This window comes from Rattus norvegicus, chromosome 1, assembly GCF_036323735.1.
Source record: "Rattus norvegicus strain BN/NHsdMcwi chromosome 1, GRCr8, whole genome shotgun sequence".
Lineage (NCBI taxonomy): Eukaryota > Metazoa > Chordata > Mammalia > Rodentia > Muridae > Rattus > Rattus norvegicus.
The window spans coordinates 47174857-47191340 of NC_086019.1; positions in this window are offsets into that span (position 1 = coordinate 47174857).

Below are 16484 nucleotides of genomic sequence, written 5' to 3' on the forward strand. Positions count from 1 at the left end.
TCCCAGCACAGAAGACCATCATTCCCAAAGAAAGAAGGATTCTGTATGCGGGTCAATGACATTCTCCATTACACGATCTTCTGATGACCTAATGAAAGTCTGGAGGATCTAGATTAGTCTCCCATACATCATAGTTTTATATTTATGCATATTCTGATATCCCAGAAAATGACAGTTGTTCATTAACGTGTGTGTGTGTGTGTGTGTGTATGTGTGTGTGTGTGTGTAAGACTTATATTCTTACTGAACTAGGAGTGCATTGATTCAGCCACACTGACTAGCCAGAAAACCCTGGAAACTCCCTGTCTCTCCCTCTCCAGCACTAGGGTTCCAAGCCTAGGCTACCACACCCTGCTTACCCTGCTTATCCTGCTTACCCTGCTTTTTCATGTGTTGCCAGGGATCTGATTAAGGTCTTCATGTTTATAGGCAAGCACTCTACCAACTCAGTCATTTTCTCAGTCTGACTAGCATTTATGTATGTAGGTATGTATGTATGTATGTTTGTGTGTATGTATGTATGTATGTATGTATGTGTGTTTGTATGTACATATGTATGTATAAGCACCCTTCATGTGTCTTCTTTTGGTTCCACTATTAACAGACTAGGAGACACTTGAACAGCTAGGTCAAGGTCTCCGCCGTGTAGTTTCATTGTCTGTGAAATGGGGTGGGCTGCACCACTTAGCTCACTGAGAGGTCACATCCGTGTTCAGCATCAGGAAGTGATGTTTCTGTAGGCTATGTTGCATTTTATGTCACAATGTATGCTTTTGATAAATACCAGAAGGCAGAAACACAAGATAAAAAGAAATGTGTATTTGTGGTTCAGATTGTGTGTGTCCTCATTTTCAACACTGAGAAAAGACCCAAGAGCCTTGCATGTGACAGGGAAACATCCCAGGAAGTTATCATGGGACATGCTCTATGATGCTTTGATAATATGCATAGTTATAGGAAGTTTTACAATTCATATACAGCGGGCTCTTATTAGTATGATGTAGCTGTATGGAGTGCAGGTCAGAGGGCAACTTCTGAGCATGGATCTTTGATGCAGGGTCTCTCACAGTCCTGAGCTCACATAGTAGGGCAGGTTGGCTGGCCAGTAAGCCACGTGTCTCTGCCTCCCCAAGCTGGGATTATACTTGTGTGCCATACACAAAGCTTTCCTTCAATGTGTTTGGAAACAAAACTCAGGTCCCTTATGTTGCAAAGTAAGCACTTTATTTTTAAAACATTGGATTTAAACATTTAGCACCCTTTTAACATTTGAACGTGTACTTCATTTGCTGAATAGGGAAAGGAGATGCAAACCTGGGAGCTTGACTATAACCTAGCCTCACTTTCCCACATCTTCATCCTGATCTGAGAGACAAGCTCTGGATGCCTTCTACCTTCAAAATTCCTGGTTCTAGAATTTCTACTTAGGTTTCTGCTTCTTCTTCTTTAGATCAATGAAAACAAATGCTTAAATATCTGGATGTGAAATAGCACTTCTCTCTGATGTATAGCTCTTATTTCCCTAAATTTCTTAACTCCACAGAGGACTGATGCTTTCCCAGTTAACTTTGAGCTCCCTTTGAAGTTCCAGACAATTTGAGGCTAATCAGCCCCCAGAGGGTATCTTTCTAAGCGCTATCCTCTGCTACAAGAAGCATCTCTCTGAGCTGCAGACCTACTTTTTCTGAGCATTCTCACCCCAAGCTTCCGAGGCCTGGACCTAATCCTCTTCTCTCCGTTCCCATTTTTTGATCAAGACCATGGGCATTGGCCTCTGGGAGAAAGAAGCTCATGGGATTGTGTCCTCTCTCCTCATGTTCTGTCTCATTTACCCAAGGATGAGACAAGATCAAAGACACCTTTCCCATAGGGAGAAAAAATTGTGATCTGAATCGTTCATACCCTGGTGAAATTTTCTGGGAAACACAAGAGCCAGTTCCTGGCGGAAAGAATGATCACAGTGGGCTAGAGACATTTGCTTTGTGGGAATCCCACTTTATCTACAAGTCTCTCTGTCTCTTAACTATGTCTCCTGCCTTGGAGAGCAGCCTCGGAGCAAGCTTGCAGCAGGATGCTCAGCACTAAGCCATCACGAGCTTCTGCATCCACGTCTTCTCCATCACTCTTGGCTTCTTCTTCCTACCATGGTTGGATTTATCCGCTTTATCCAATCTTTTCTTATGCCTGCATATTAACATTAGAGACCTACATGTCGGTTTAGTGACTAGCTATGCAGCTCCGGAATCAAGACCAGCGATTCACTGATGACTCCGAGTGCTGGCACAGAGTGTTAAAGATGGAGACCAAATCCCAAGTCCCAACCAACAGGCACTGGCTAGCTTGTGACCATGTGACCATGCTGCCCTCCAGTACATACCTATGACAAGGTACATGGTTATGTCTGAGTTTTTCAAATAATACCACAAGTATCTACAGTTGTTAGTGAGTTTCATAGTTACAACCTACAAATGATGTTAAGCCACTCCATTATTTTCCTACTAGATAGGCAATCCCTGCTCCCCTTTGCACTGCTCTCTATCTGTGGCTAACTGAGGTGGAAGATTTCCTCCTTTACAGTCCCTGCTTCTCTCCTGTCCACACCACATAGTGTGTACAGCTGACTTGAAAACTAGATAATGTTTAATGCCCTAAGCCTCGGTAAATATGAGCACACTGTTGCTCAGACACACCAGCAGAGGGCATCAGATCCCACTACAGATGGTTGTGAGCCACCATGTAGTTGCTGGGAATTGAACTCAGGGCCTCTGGAAGAGCAGTCAGTACTCTTAATCACTGAGCCATCTCTCCAGCCCAAGCCTCAGTAAATAAACACTGCTGTTTTAGAAGCTGTTTTCCAATCCTGTTCATGTAAAACTTTTGGGATTTTTTTCCCTTAATTATTATTCAGTAAAATCAATTTCTGAGCATCCTCCTGGTAATTATTTCCAATATAATCTATTCTTTTGTTGACCAAATAAAGTCTGGAGCATAGAGTCTTCATTCTGTAATTATCCCCTATTTTGCAAAGCATATAATAATCTTGTAATAAATGTTGACTAGAAAATGGCTAAAAATCATAGAATGATTTACAGGAAAAATATGCAAAACCAGTAAATATTCTAAAATATTCATTCTTCCTAGTTATCACAAAAATTCACATTGAAACAACTAAATTGGGAATAATTTTAATATTTGATTAATTTTACAAGAGAGCTATCACAGAACATTGCTGAGAGATAAAAATCTTCCTGAGAAGCAATTTAGCAACATGTTTTAAAGATTTTTAAAATTTATGTTATTAGAAATATTTAACACCACAGAGCATAACATAGAATATAATGCTAACTTTATAGTATTCAATCAATGTTTATCAAAGATTCAATCTGTACTAGGTATTGTTATGTGTTATATGTGTGTTATTATATGTATATTGCATGTATGTGCATATTATGCGTGCACATATAAAAATACATATACACATATACATATATACACACTATATATGTATATGTGTATATGTAGCATGTGTATTATACTTTTATATATACACATAAAATATACATTTACATATATATATACACACACACATATACACAGATACATATGTATATAAACACCACCCTTGTTTTCAAGGAACTATAGTAAATTAAGTCAAGATGACACATGACAAGAATACAGCTCTTGTCCCTGAATAATTGCTAACAGCAGAGCACTGCACTAGGCTGGGCAGTCTGGGAGCCCCCTCTCAGAGATGGTGACTGGAACACAGACAGAAATACAATGAAGTGAGCCCCATGCTTCCCTGGACTGGGGTGGGCACAGCAGGGAAAGATCTCATCACCTAGGAACACCTGACGGCTTTGAGGAACTCAGGTGTAGCATGTGGCTGGTGTCCAGTGAGCAAAGGGGAGCTGGGAAGATTTGGGCTCAGAAGAGGCTGAAAATAAAAGAAAACCTTGTATAAATGTTCCCTTGACTTTTCTGGAAATGTTGAAGCAAATCAGAGCAACATGGAATTCACCTTCATGGCTTGGCCTGGACGAAGTCATTCAGTCTGCTTGCTCTGTAGTAGAAATTGTGACAGGATCCTAAGCTTCCATTGGCGTGTCCATGATCAGAGCACATGTTGGCAGTGTGGTTCATCCCTCTAGGGATTTGGGTCTGACAGAGAAAGAGGAACAAAGGCTCCTTTGCCCAATATCCTTGCCAAAACACTTTCTTATTTATGTCTTTGTAAGTGTGTGTGTGTGTGTGTGTGTGTGTGTGTGTGTGTGTGTGTGTGTAATTTGCATGTTTCCATGTGTATATGTGTGTATTCCATAAGTGGGATTACTGTGTGAATGCCAGTTATATGCATGCCACAATGCAGGAGCAAAGTCAGAGGACAACTTCAAGCATCTACTCTCACAGCCCATCCTTGTTTGTTCCTACACAGAGAACAATTCACCAAGCCTTTTTATCAATGGTCCAAAGAAGATAAAATGTCGAGGGACTTTATTTTTAAATCTTTTAAGTGAAATGTAGAGGCCCATGTGAGCTGTACAGAAGGGGAAAATTATGGTGTGTGCTTTGCTCCCTTAATCATGACCAGTGAACCAGATTCTTCATTGAAGAAAGCCAGTCAAGACCAGTGTTCCTTCTGTACAGGACTTGGAAAACGCCCCTTATGGTCAGTGCTTGGTGCCACCTCGGTACAAGGCACCCTGTCTTCTTGTCCAGTTGCTCTCCAGTCATCTCTGTCCCTAAGCCCTAAAACACTTTTTAAAACTTGAGCGTATTCTCACATATATTTTAGGTTGACTTCTAAATTTTTAATCACAAGTTCAAATTATTGCAAATAATTTGATTTCTTGTAGGTTATAACTCTTGACATTCTTTAAAGGAAAATAGTCTATCACTCTCTGAGGTGTATCAAATGGAATATAAATACCAGAGCAATTTTCTACCCACCATTATCAATTTAAAAATATTAACAAGCTGTTTTGGAGTTAGGAATTTTACAATGTTCATTTTTCTTCTTGGTCTGCTCTTTTCATTATGCCTAAACATCATTTCTGTACACGGAAGACATATTACACAGAAATCTGCATGTTTATCACTTCTTAGGCATCAGGAAGTTAAGGGCTGAATAATATTTCTGCATTGACTTATTATTAATATTATATTATAAATCTTGATCATTGTTAAAAATAAAGGTTAAATTTTATAAATGCTTCCTTCTTGCTGAAATCATCTCTGACCTAACATTAAATCCCTCTTCACATTTTTTGTAGAGGCAAATGCTAGAAAATTCTATTGCCATCAGTAAGCAGAGAGGAATGGAAGTCTAATGCATCGTCACGTACCTCTCTCAGAAATGTGTAGCAAATGCAGCAGGAAGATTGATGGTGAAACACTTTTATGACTAGCTGAAAACTTGTTTAGTATCTTCTTCAATTTTCTGGAAATAAAAGCATTTTTTAAAAGAAGATAAACATGACTTGCAAAAAAGATTTTAAAATAAATTTGAATAAACTACCCAGATATAGCATGCATCTTTCTCAGTGGGAAACAAATACATAAAGGCTTTATCAAGAATTATCAAATGACAATTAATTATATCAGTTATACTTTCACTCTTGGAGGCATTTTGTAATAAATATTTATACATAATCTACTAAAAATATTTGTTTAAAATGTTTCATTTCAAAATTCTTGCTGACATAATGAGGCATTCTTCTCTTCGGTGTCATATGCTTTGAGCATATTTTGTCAACGTTTGGAGATTCATATGCAGCTCATTCAACGTATAAGAATGGTCTACCACCTGCACCTTAATTGAAGGATGGAGAAAACGACAGAGGTGAAGAGAGTGACCGTGGAACTGTTACCTAGCAGAGTGGAAGCCTCTGTACCCACATGATGCAGCAATTAATATGGGACGGACAACGTCCTGTGCATGCATGAACAAGCTCAATCCTTTTCTTGAACACTCAAGATCTTTTTACATCTTAAGGCAACAGAAGATGGGTGAAAATGCAGTCTTTCCTTTTTTCCTTTGGTTAGTGTGTTAGCTGTACTTCTTCTGACTGTCGCAGTATACCTGACAGAAACAGCTGAAGAAAAGAGATGTTGACTTTGAGTCGTGGTTTCAGGGGATTTCCATCCATGGTAGGATGTAAGGAGGAGGCCAGCTGGCAGGCTCTGTAATGGCCAGCTTGCGTAGTTTTTCCTCCTCACATTGTGACTTGCCAGGAATGAGAGTACAGGCTGGAGGCAGAACTGAATACAACCCCCAAGAAGCCTTCCCATTATGACTTCTTTCTATCAGGCTGGCCCCGCTTCTGAAAGAATTCTTCAGATTCCCAAAATGGTGCCACCCACTGGGAGCCAATGATTCAAACTCATTTTCTGTGGAGGATATTACACATTCAAAAAATTACAAACAGTGCAATGAGTGAAGGCAGTTAGGCAGGGAGAGGTGAGAGTGCCCAGAACACCTCTACACCACGCCCTCTCTCTGTTTGGGGAATGAGTACTCATGGAAACCAAGGACCTGGATATTTCTTCCTGGTGAGCTTTCCGCATTAGTCTTCATGTGCAGAACAGTGTTCATTTATGAATGTCAATGTTGAGAAAGAAGGTTCAAGGCTCTCAAAGAATGCATCACTTAAAGGTGACATATGCATGTGTCAGCCTGTGAGCACTCATTTGGACCTTGATGAATTCAGGCAACACTGCCAAGTAGAGATGGTACAGAAATGGCTCAGATAAGGATGAGTCTTACCATGGCCATGGTCTGGTCATAGGATGAAAGGTGCAGTTGCTGTGAGCGCAGTGAAAACCAAAGACAAAGTGTGTTCAGAAAGGATAAAGGTTGGTCCACGTTTGACCCTCATGAAGGAGCTTGTGTGGGAATTGGCCACAGAAAGATGGACCAGGAGCATCCCATGATGTATCTGTAGTACAAAGAAACAGAAGCAGTTGAGCTTTGAAACAAAAGCATATATAGTAACTTAGTCTGTGGACCTGGGAGAGAACAATGGCAAAAGAATTAGATTGCGGCACACACGCCTAAGGGGTCTCATGTCAGTTCTGAGGGCATTGTAGCTTATAAAATTACTGTGAAAGTCCTTAAAAATGGCAGGAATCTGTAATCCTAGCAATCAGTAAGGTTGAGGCAGGAGGATCTCAAGTTCTGACAAACCTGGGTTAAGACTGAGATATTACTTTCAAAGGAGTATGGGAACTAACATAGATTCATAAGCAGCTAAAAGACTTTACTAGTAGTAAAATTCAGTATGTATTCTTCTAAAATATATATACATATACATATATTTATTATATACATTCAAATCTTCTGTACATGAGTTAGCACCCTAATACATTGTAGGCCCTCATTTAATTTTTCACATAAATGTGTATTATAAGATATTTTCCTGTCAGCCAATTGCTTATACACCAAGCTTTTTATATATGATAGCATTCATCATATGGATATATGTATATAAATGCATACACACATGTGTACACACTAGGGGAATAAACCTAGAGCTCAGGTTCAATTACCACCTAATAATATCCTTTACCCCTAAGCTACACCACCAGACCTTAATGTTTATTTTTCAGTATTGTTACTAAGTTTTAGCTTTAATGAAGAATGCTGCAATTAATAAATTACCACAGATTACTCAGCCTTACTCGCTTGAAATTATGCATATGTGATTTAAGGAGAATTTTGAGAGATTATAGCACTTCACACAAACTATTGTTCACAAAATGTGTTTGTTTAACGTCAATCTCAACTATGTCAGGCATTTTTAAAGCTTAGTAAGAAAGATGAAGCTAAGGAAACTCATTCTGTGAGTTTCTTAGCTTTCTGTTAATAGTGATAGGATTCTTCAGATGCTACTCGCAACTCTTTGAGTGTCTCTGTTAAGTATCACTATTGTGTGTGTGTGTGTGTGTGTGTGTGTGTGTGTGTGTGTGTGTGTGTGTGTGTGTCAAAATGAAGGGGGCACAGAGAACTACACCTAAGGACGTGTCTAGGTCTGTATTTAGAATGAACCCCAGAGAAAACCATAGGCTTAGATTTGTCAAAATCTACTTTAATAAGGGTTCTTAAAAGCTTCAGGAAAGGAAGGTTAATAAGGCCAAGGGGGATGTGTACATGTTTAGAAATAGTTCTTTGGTGCTATTCCAGTCTTCGTTGTTAGCAATCTACTCCTCTAGCAAACACCAACCAGCAGATGCAGTGCAGTCCACTTGCCAATGGCAATTCAATACAGAAGTAATGGAGAGGCTCCACCAATCTGCCCAAGTCTGAGGAAGCATCAAGTAGCTGTGGAAATATCACTAGAAGTATGAAGTCATGACAGGTGAAGATCAACAATGCAGTGCAGGACGAAGCAATACAAGAAGCGCCATCATTGAACATTACTGAGACAGAGCAAGGCGAACCAATGCCAGAGCGTCCTCCCATTGTCTGTGGGTCATATTCATATTCTTTCTAAACATTATGCGTCTGCTTCAGCAAAACATCCTCTCACCGGTCTGCCCCAGCAAAACATCATATGACATAACTGAGTTTCCAAAGGAACCAGAAATTTCCACTTCAGAGAACAATCAGACCGAGGTGACGGAGGGCTTGGTGAATTGGAAACCACAGATGCTGGAGGGCTCTGCTGCTGACGTCACAATCTTCCATTTCTGCACAGCTCTCTTGAGTTCAGGGCAGGATGGAAGGCTCCCTTCTCTTAGCAGGCCTTCTTGTTCTCTACCTGATCTGGGGAGCTTGACTCCCAAACCCTCTACTTGGGAATGTAGCCTTGGGGAGGTGAAAGGTTCAGCTTCCTCTCTCCCAATAAAACCCTGTCCAGCATGCACCTGAACTCTTGGAATTCGTCTCCATGCAAACGAGGTGCTCCTCACAACCTAAACTCCAGACAATAGTACACATCCACCCTGGAACCCCCACTCTTCTTCCTAAACACTATATAACCCTTGACTCACCCCAAATAAAACTGAACTGCCTCTCTGGAGCTAACCTCAGGTCTTCTATTCCCTTACTACTCATCGGCCATCTCAACTCTGTCCTTCCACGATGCTCCCCTTGTCCCGAAAAGACAGTGACCAGTGACTCTTCAGGAAGAAGAGAAGACCACACACAGAGAGAGCAGTTTCTGCAGAGCATCCTCAGTCTTAGGGCTAGGTGCAAATCACCCAGCAACAGACAACCTCTTCACACCTTGGGAGAATGCAAGAAGGGAGTATTAGGAGGGCAGGGGACTCTTCCAGAACTTGAAGACTCTGGCTAAGGGCTCTGAGATAGAGTAAAGACCGTGTTAGAACCTGGCATCAGCTTATGTGAAGCCCACTGGTGAGGATAGACTCTGAATGGAAAGCAAAAGAGACAAGGGACAAAAAGCTGGAGAAGTTTGCTGATTAGGAACCGAATGCATGCTGGCATATAAGAACATCAAGGAAGATTTAACACAGTAAGTCTTGTTTGTAGGCTATAAAATGCTGCATCAGCAAGGAGCCCAGGAGGAGTGAGCATTTCCTGGTGAGTACAGCAGGGCATGGATGTTTGGATATTGCAATGTTCCTGCTTGATAAGTGAGTTCCTATAGGGCTGGGAAATCCTTGATCCAGTCAAGAATATCAGAAAAGGTATGGAGGCCTCTGGAAGGGCAGGGAGGGTTTGGAGAATAGGAAACCTGCTAAGTTAGAAGTAGTTGTGTGAGGAACACCCAGGATGGGGAAATAAAGGTTTCATACTGATCTGTGTCTTAGATTTAGATCCAATCTGCACCCAGAAAAAACCACCATTGCATCACTCTGTGCCCCTCTCAGTACTCTGTCTTGTTATCTTATTCTCTAGCTGAGAGACCAAGGCCTAGAAGGTTCACCATGACCGAAGGTCAAGAGGGGAACTGAAAGGAGGCCACAGGGCTCCTGACTCCAAGGACACTGTTTTAGCTTGCCCTAAGTGCCTCTATCTGGCGTGGGGGCGGTTAAGAATCCCATGAAGATTTCAGAGCCGATCAGGGCTGGCGGGTGATGTTACAAAACCAAACACATTAGTCACTTTCTCTCCTTTGAAAGTTCTCAAAGAAGAGAGGAGAACTTGGCCGTGACTGGCATATTTTTATCTAGTTCAAAGGTTCATCAAAGTCCCTCGCAGCTTTAATGAGTTAAAGTTTGCTTGCGACCTGGTAGGTAAACGCAGCAACCTAATTATGCTCTCTGCATATCAAAGGCTGCAGCTCACTTTGCCTAAATCTAATTTAGATATTTATATACTTTCTAAAAATAGAAAATTGAGAATTATCCATTATCCAGAACTAGTCATTCAATTAACAAGGAGAAAATACTGAGGAGCCCTGGTCCCAGTCATCAGAAAATGAGGGCACAGTGAGATCAAGGACATAAAAGCTACTTACCCTCACCGCTTCCCTTGGTAGGGGAAGTCTTGGTGGCCATGAGACCAGCATTTCCTCAACTCCATTGCCTATACTCGACCCATCACATGTTTATGTCCCTTCACTGACAGAAAGTTACCTGTGTCCGCTGAGCAGGAAGCCTCTGTGTTACCAACACCCATTGCATGGTAGGAAGTTAAGACAGAAAAAAGCTCTGGGAGTTTGAAGGCCATGTACTCTGGTGTTTGCATGATGAACAACCAAAGAGAGACCTTGTCTCAGGCAAGGAGGAAAGTGAGGAGGGATACTTGAGGTTATTGTCTGACCTCTGAATGCAATGGCACATACACATTAACATGCATTAATAGACACACACATACATGCATAGATACTATACTGTAAAAGAAAGGAAGGAAGGAAGGAAGGAAAGAAAAGAGAGAGAAGGAAGGGAGGAAGAGGGAGAAAGAAAGAAGGGAGGGAGGGAGAGAGAGAGAGGAAGGGGCTATTTAGAATCCTGTGACACTGGCTCATAATTTATAGACATGTGTCTCCGGTGCCCACAGCAATCATGATTCTAATTCCACCTAATCCATCCTTTAAGGAAGAAACAATGGGAGAATTTGGGAGATGACACTGCAGATAAGAAGCCACTTACCTCTCAAGCCTGAGGACCAAAGTCCAGACCTTTAGAATCACAATGTAAGACAACGATAGAGCAAGGAGTCTTGTCTTTCTACCTCTTCTTCTTCTTCTTCTTCTTCTTCTTCTTCTTCTTCTTCTTCTTCTTCTTCTTCTTCTTCTTCTTCTTCTTCTTCTTCTTCTTCTTCTCCTTCTTCTACTTCTTCTTCTCCTTCTCCTCCTTCTCCCTCTCCCCTCCCCCTCCTCTTCCTTCTTCTTCCTCTTCCTCCTTCTCTTCTTCCTTCTCCTCCTCTTCCTCATCTTCCTTCCTCTTTTCCTCCCCCTCCTCCCTCTTCTTCTCCTCCTTTCTTCTTCCTCTTCTCCTCCTCTTCCTCCTTCTTTCAATTAGCAAAATGTGAGTTAGTTCCTTTAAAATGTACATACTGGGGGTTGGGGATTTAGCTCAGTGGTAGAGTGCTTGCCTAGCAAGCGCAAGGCCCTGGGTTCGGTCCCCAGCTCCGGAAAAAAAAAAAAAAAGGTAAAATGTACATACTGACTGTGTTATTTTGCAAATCCTCGGGTATTTGCTACAGAATCTGATGGGGTGGTGGCTAGTGTGACAAGTGAGCAAATGTTAATGCAGTCAGCCACTATGCAAATGGGCACTTACACTGAGTGCAGGTAGCATGGCCTGATTTCTCCCTCAGTACCAGAAGAGTCCTAACGCCATGTTAATAGGTTGAGGAATACATACTTCAGAAGGGGCATGACAAGCTGAGGAAGGAGTACTTAGCTAACTGAGGTTCAACCTTTTAGGGAACACAGAAGGCAACAAGGTTGGGAGGCTGGGAGATGGCTCAACTGGTTATGCATGTGTCTTGAAAACCCAAAGAACCCATGCTTAATAAGTCAGGCATGGAAGTAAGTGATTATAATCCCAGAGCCAGGGATAAGGAACAGAAGGAACCCAGGACTCTCTGGTCAGCCAGCCTACTCACCTACTTGGTGAGTATCGGGACAGCAAGAGCCAATCCTTGTGCCTCCACTCCCCACCCCTACCTCTTCCAACACATAAGAGGGCAATATCTGAGGACAACACTCAAGGTTATCCTTTGGTTTGCACACAAGTATGAACATATAGACATGTGTACACACACACACACACACACACACACACACACACACACACACACACACCACACACACCAGGAAAGGAAGGCCAGTGTTAAACCAGACAAAACTTGGTTCAAATGCTACCTCTATCTTGTCCTAGCAGCGTGATTCCAGTGGCTTGTCCCACATGAAGCTCAGTCTTTACATTTGCAAAACAGTGAGAACTTGCTTTTCTCTATTTCCTTTACAGGAGTTAGTGAAATACATGTGGAGTAACTTGCAAGGAGCTCCTAGCTCATTGCCTCCCACAGCAAAAGGGCATAGTAAAGGCTGACACCCTTATCACCCGGGGAGAAAACAAGCTATGAAAGGAATTCTAGCATCTATACAGTATCTCTAAAAGTATCCTTGCATCTCACAGGAGGAAAAAGTATATATGCTGGCAGTTGGCTGATATCATCTATATTTAATGATACACGATATAAATAAAAGTGATAAATACTTTTACTTCCATATAAATCAAAATGGTTTGGTCATGGGTTATGGAGGCAATAATATAATATGCACAGTGGTTTATTTGAAAGGCATTTACTGCAGTTTAGCTCCTTTCAAACGTAGCTATTCTCAGCAGTGACCATTTCCTATCCCAACAAAATCTTTAGTTTCAGTAAACACTTCCCATTATAGGTTAAATTTTACCTACCACTGAAAGAGCCACATTGCTGACAACTTCCAGGACCTGTAAAATCAAAAGATCAAAATGCTTTCTGGAAGGGCCCAGAGACCTCTATTACTGCTTCCTGGTTCTCAAGGTGAGCTACACATACTAAGAGGATTAATGGGAAGTAGATCTGGGAATCAATTAATGTAACAGGAAGGCCAAATGGTCCTCCTCCTCTCAATTAACGGAGATTCAGCCTCAGATAACAATTACTGAGTCTCGATTGTTTTGAACATACTTCCAACGTCCTTGTTTTCAATGGGAACATTATTTCCTATATGCATTTCACCAAGGATAAGTGACCATTTTCTCTTTTGGTTCTGATTCTTTGATGCAGGCTACTTTGATCGAATTGTGGACATTTTTGAGGCCCATTCTCACAATTCAAGATGGAGAATCCAACTGCTAAGCAATGGGGTCAAGCCAGGGAGAATCTGATGAGTGGCCCACTATATTTTATTTTTATTTTGTTCTTGTTGTAGTTGGTAGTGGTGGCTTTTTTGTTGTTTGTTTGTTTTCTGGTTTTAATACAGTGTCTCTTGTCTGGTTGGCAGGCCTTAAACTTACATAATTTCTGATCCTCCTGCCCCAGCTCCCCAAATGCTGGGATTACAACAGGTTAATGACATTCTGCAGATTTAACAGGAGGGTTGAGCACCTGGTGAGACACACTCTCACACCTTGCCCATTTTAATAACAGCAAAATCTGTAGCTCAATATTGTAGTACTACGGTTACAATTATACACATATGGTACCTCAGACTTAAATATTAATTCAATTTCTGAGGCCCTACTCTCTATATTTAAGGAATTACATTTTTCCAAGTTTACTAATTTAAACAGGAACAAATCAAGCTACTATACTGTGTAAATTTGCCCTAAAGATTTTTGTTTTAGACAGGTCGATGGGAACACTGGTGAGAGAAGGGTTAACTCTTCCTTTCTTGTGCAATGAGTTGAATCCAGAGACCTCCCTTTGATAAGAGGGAAACAGTACCAGGTTCTATGTACAGTACTATAGTGTGTCGGGGAGTGTAGGCCATCTTCAGTGACATACCATGACCCTGGTCAACTCATATTCTTCTTGAGCTGGTCTTCGCTGAAGACCCCATGCTACTTGTCACAGATAAGACTGCTCTCTGTGCTTGCTAGATTCTAAAGGCTATGTGTGAAATACTTTGCGTTGCAGACAGTGGTATATACTACTAATATGATTTTTAATATCTTGAATAGAGAGTCATTTGGCAGAATTTATGTAGTCATTCTGTTAGTTTGAGGAGGGCTTAGCCACAGAGTTCAAATCCAAATTTCGGATGTTATGATGCCACGTTATTTAGAAGAGATGTACAGGGGCTGAAATCGCCCAGCTCCACCTCCCATCTCTTCAGGGTTGTTGTGTCATATCCATGAGTCATCTTGTCATGTGGGTTTTAAGGATAAAAGAAGGCTGCTTGTGACCAGTTTACTTTTGAGAATTTTTTCTCATTTTATGATAATGTAAATATTAAAATAATAAATCAAAACGAAAAAGTATATATTGTGAGACTCTGGCCATAACTAACTACCTCAAGTGCTTCCGGTTGATTTCAGAACTATAGGGAGAGAGAGGAAGGGCCAGAAAGAACTTAAAACTTGCCTGATTTCCTACTCAGACCCACACTACAGATTTGCTTTTGTTTATCTTTGTGGAGTTTGTCTCAGTTATGGCTATATTTAAGATTACAGAGGGAAAGTAGGGTGGAAGTTACAGAGATAACCATGTAAAGACATAACATGTGGAAAGAAATGTTCCAAATGCTAATGTGAGAGCGGTCACTGCTGGACAACTGAATAATTCTGTCATTGGGTTTTCCAGGACTTCCCCAGTTTTCTGTGATAATAAGCAAATTCCACACACAGTTAAAAATGAAGTCCACAGAATTCTAAAGCTTGAGTCATCTCCTCAGACCCCCTATATCTCTTATACATTCTAAAAGGAGCTCTCCTTTATACTTTGAGCCCATCTTCATTATACACGGCACCTCTACTTCTGTATAGACCTGAGACAGCGCAGATTGGCACCATTGTGCAGCCAGGATATGGCCAAGGTACTCTGCACCAAAAAGCAGACTCTGGAGCTCCTGCTACAGCTGAATTAACTCCTATAGCTTCATTTAACCATCAAGGCAAGTCTGTGAAACATTGTCTTCCTTCACCACACACTGTGGGTCTCAGGTTAGGTGGCCTAAGGCAGAACCACCAAGGGACCCCATACCTTCCTACACATGGGAGAACTACCAAGGTGACCTTCAGTTCTTTGCTGTACATTTCTTATGGGAGCTCCATCTCTGCCTCCTATCAGATCTCTCAACTCTCTACTAACCAAGCCTCTTGATTTTCCTTCCCCTGATTCCACACAGACCCCTTACCTCATATACATAATCTCTCCCACAACCTGCAGGACATAGTCTTTGGATGCGTTTTGCTACTACTGTTAAGATGTGTATGTCTACACCTCCTCAGAGGCATATACCTATATCTCAAAGGGTGCACACTCAATGCCTTGATTCTGGCAAAACTAGAATGCTGCTTAAAACAACTGCCTTAATGCAGTTGGATTTAATTACCCCTTCCTCCTGAGTTCCATTCATCCTACTTTGGGTTAAAAATCAGCCATCAAACCTATAATGCATCCGGAGCAGCTGGATACACATGTCATGCTTCCAGCTTGGAGTCAGAGAGGTAGACACTGTGTGGACTGTATGTACAGTTAACATGGTGGGGCCTTCTGGGATGCATCAAGGTTGTCTTGCACTCAAGGTATGTACCTCCTTTGTGTTCAACCCCATGAAAACAGCCTCTTTCTGGACTACATCCGCCCTTTAGAAAGGCTGTTTGGATACCTAATGAGGTCCACCCTCCCTTTCCGGTTAACTTGAGTACCTGCTGCCAAAGTTAATAATTAACAAGGTGTCACAATGCCTCTCGCAGTGCTCTGTTCTTTGCTCACCTGCCTCCCTGCCTTTTCCTGCTGCTTCTGAATTGCTTGAACTCCCCAGGGATACAAACTCCCCATAATAACTCAAGGCACAAAGGCACAGACTTTTGTGGCTCTAACTGAAATTCAAAATTGGGCAAACCCAGGAGGCAATCACCTGGCCATTGCCCTAACCCATATGCAGCCTCCCAGTGCTGCTGGAGCTCAGGTGAGCATGAAGTTTTAATGAGGCCTTAGCTGCAAATACATTGTGCAATTACTGTTAAGATGGGCGAACATTTGGCCCGGAAAGAATTGCATTTTAAGCAATAGGGTTTCCCTATTAGCTGTTCCCAGCTATTAATTCAACCAGTTTGTTTATACATTGTGACAATTGTTCATGTGAAAGAGACCTGGGGATTTTATTTGACCACAATTTCATTATGAGCTAACAGTATGATATGGCTGCTAATACCAGTTAATACAAGTTTAGGCTACATTAAGTGAGTAGTCTAAATAAGGAGAAGGCAGTGTTCTCACTTCTCTTTACCCTTATAGGTACATGGATCTTATTTTTCCAGACTAAAACTTGGCAAGTAGAGTTGTACGAGCAGAGACACTGGCTTGGACCGCTTGAGTTATAACTGTTCTCTAAAGTCCAGGACTTGTGGAC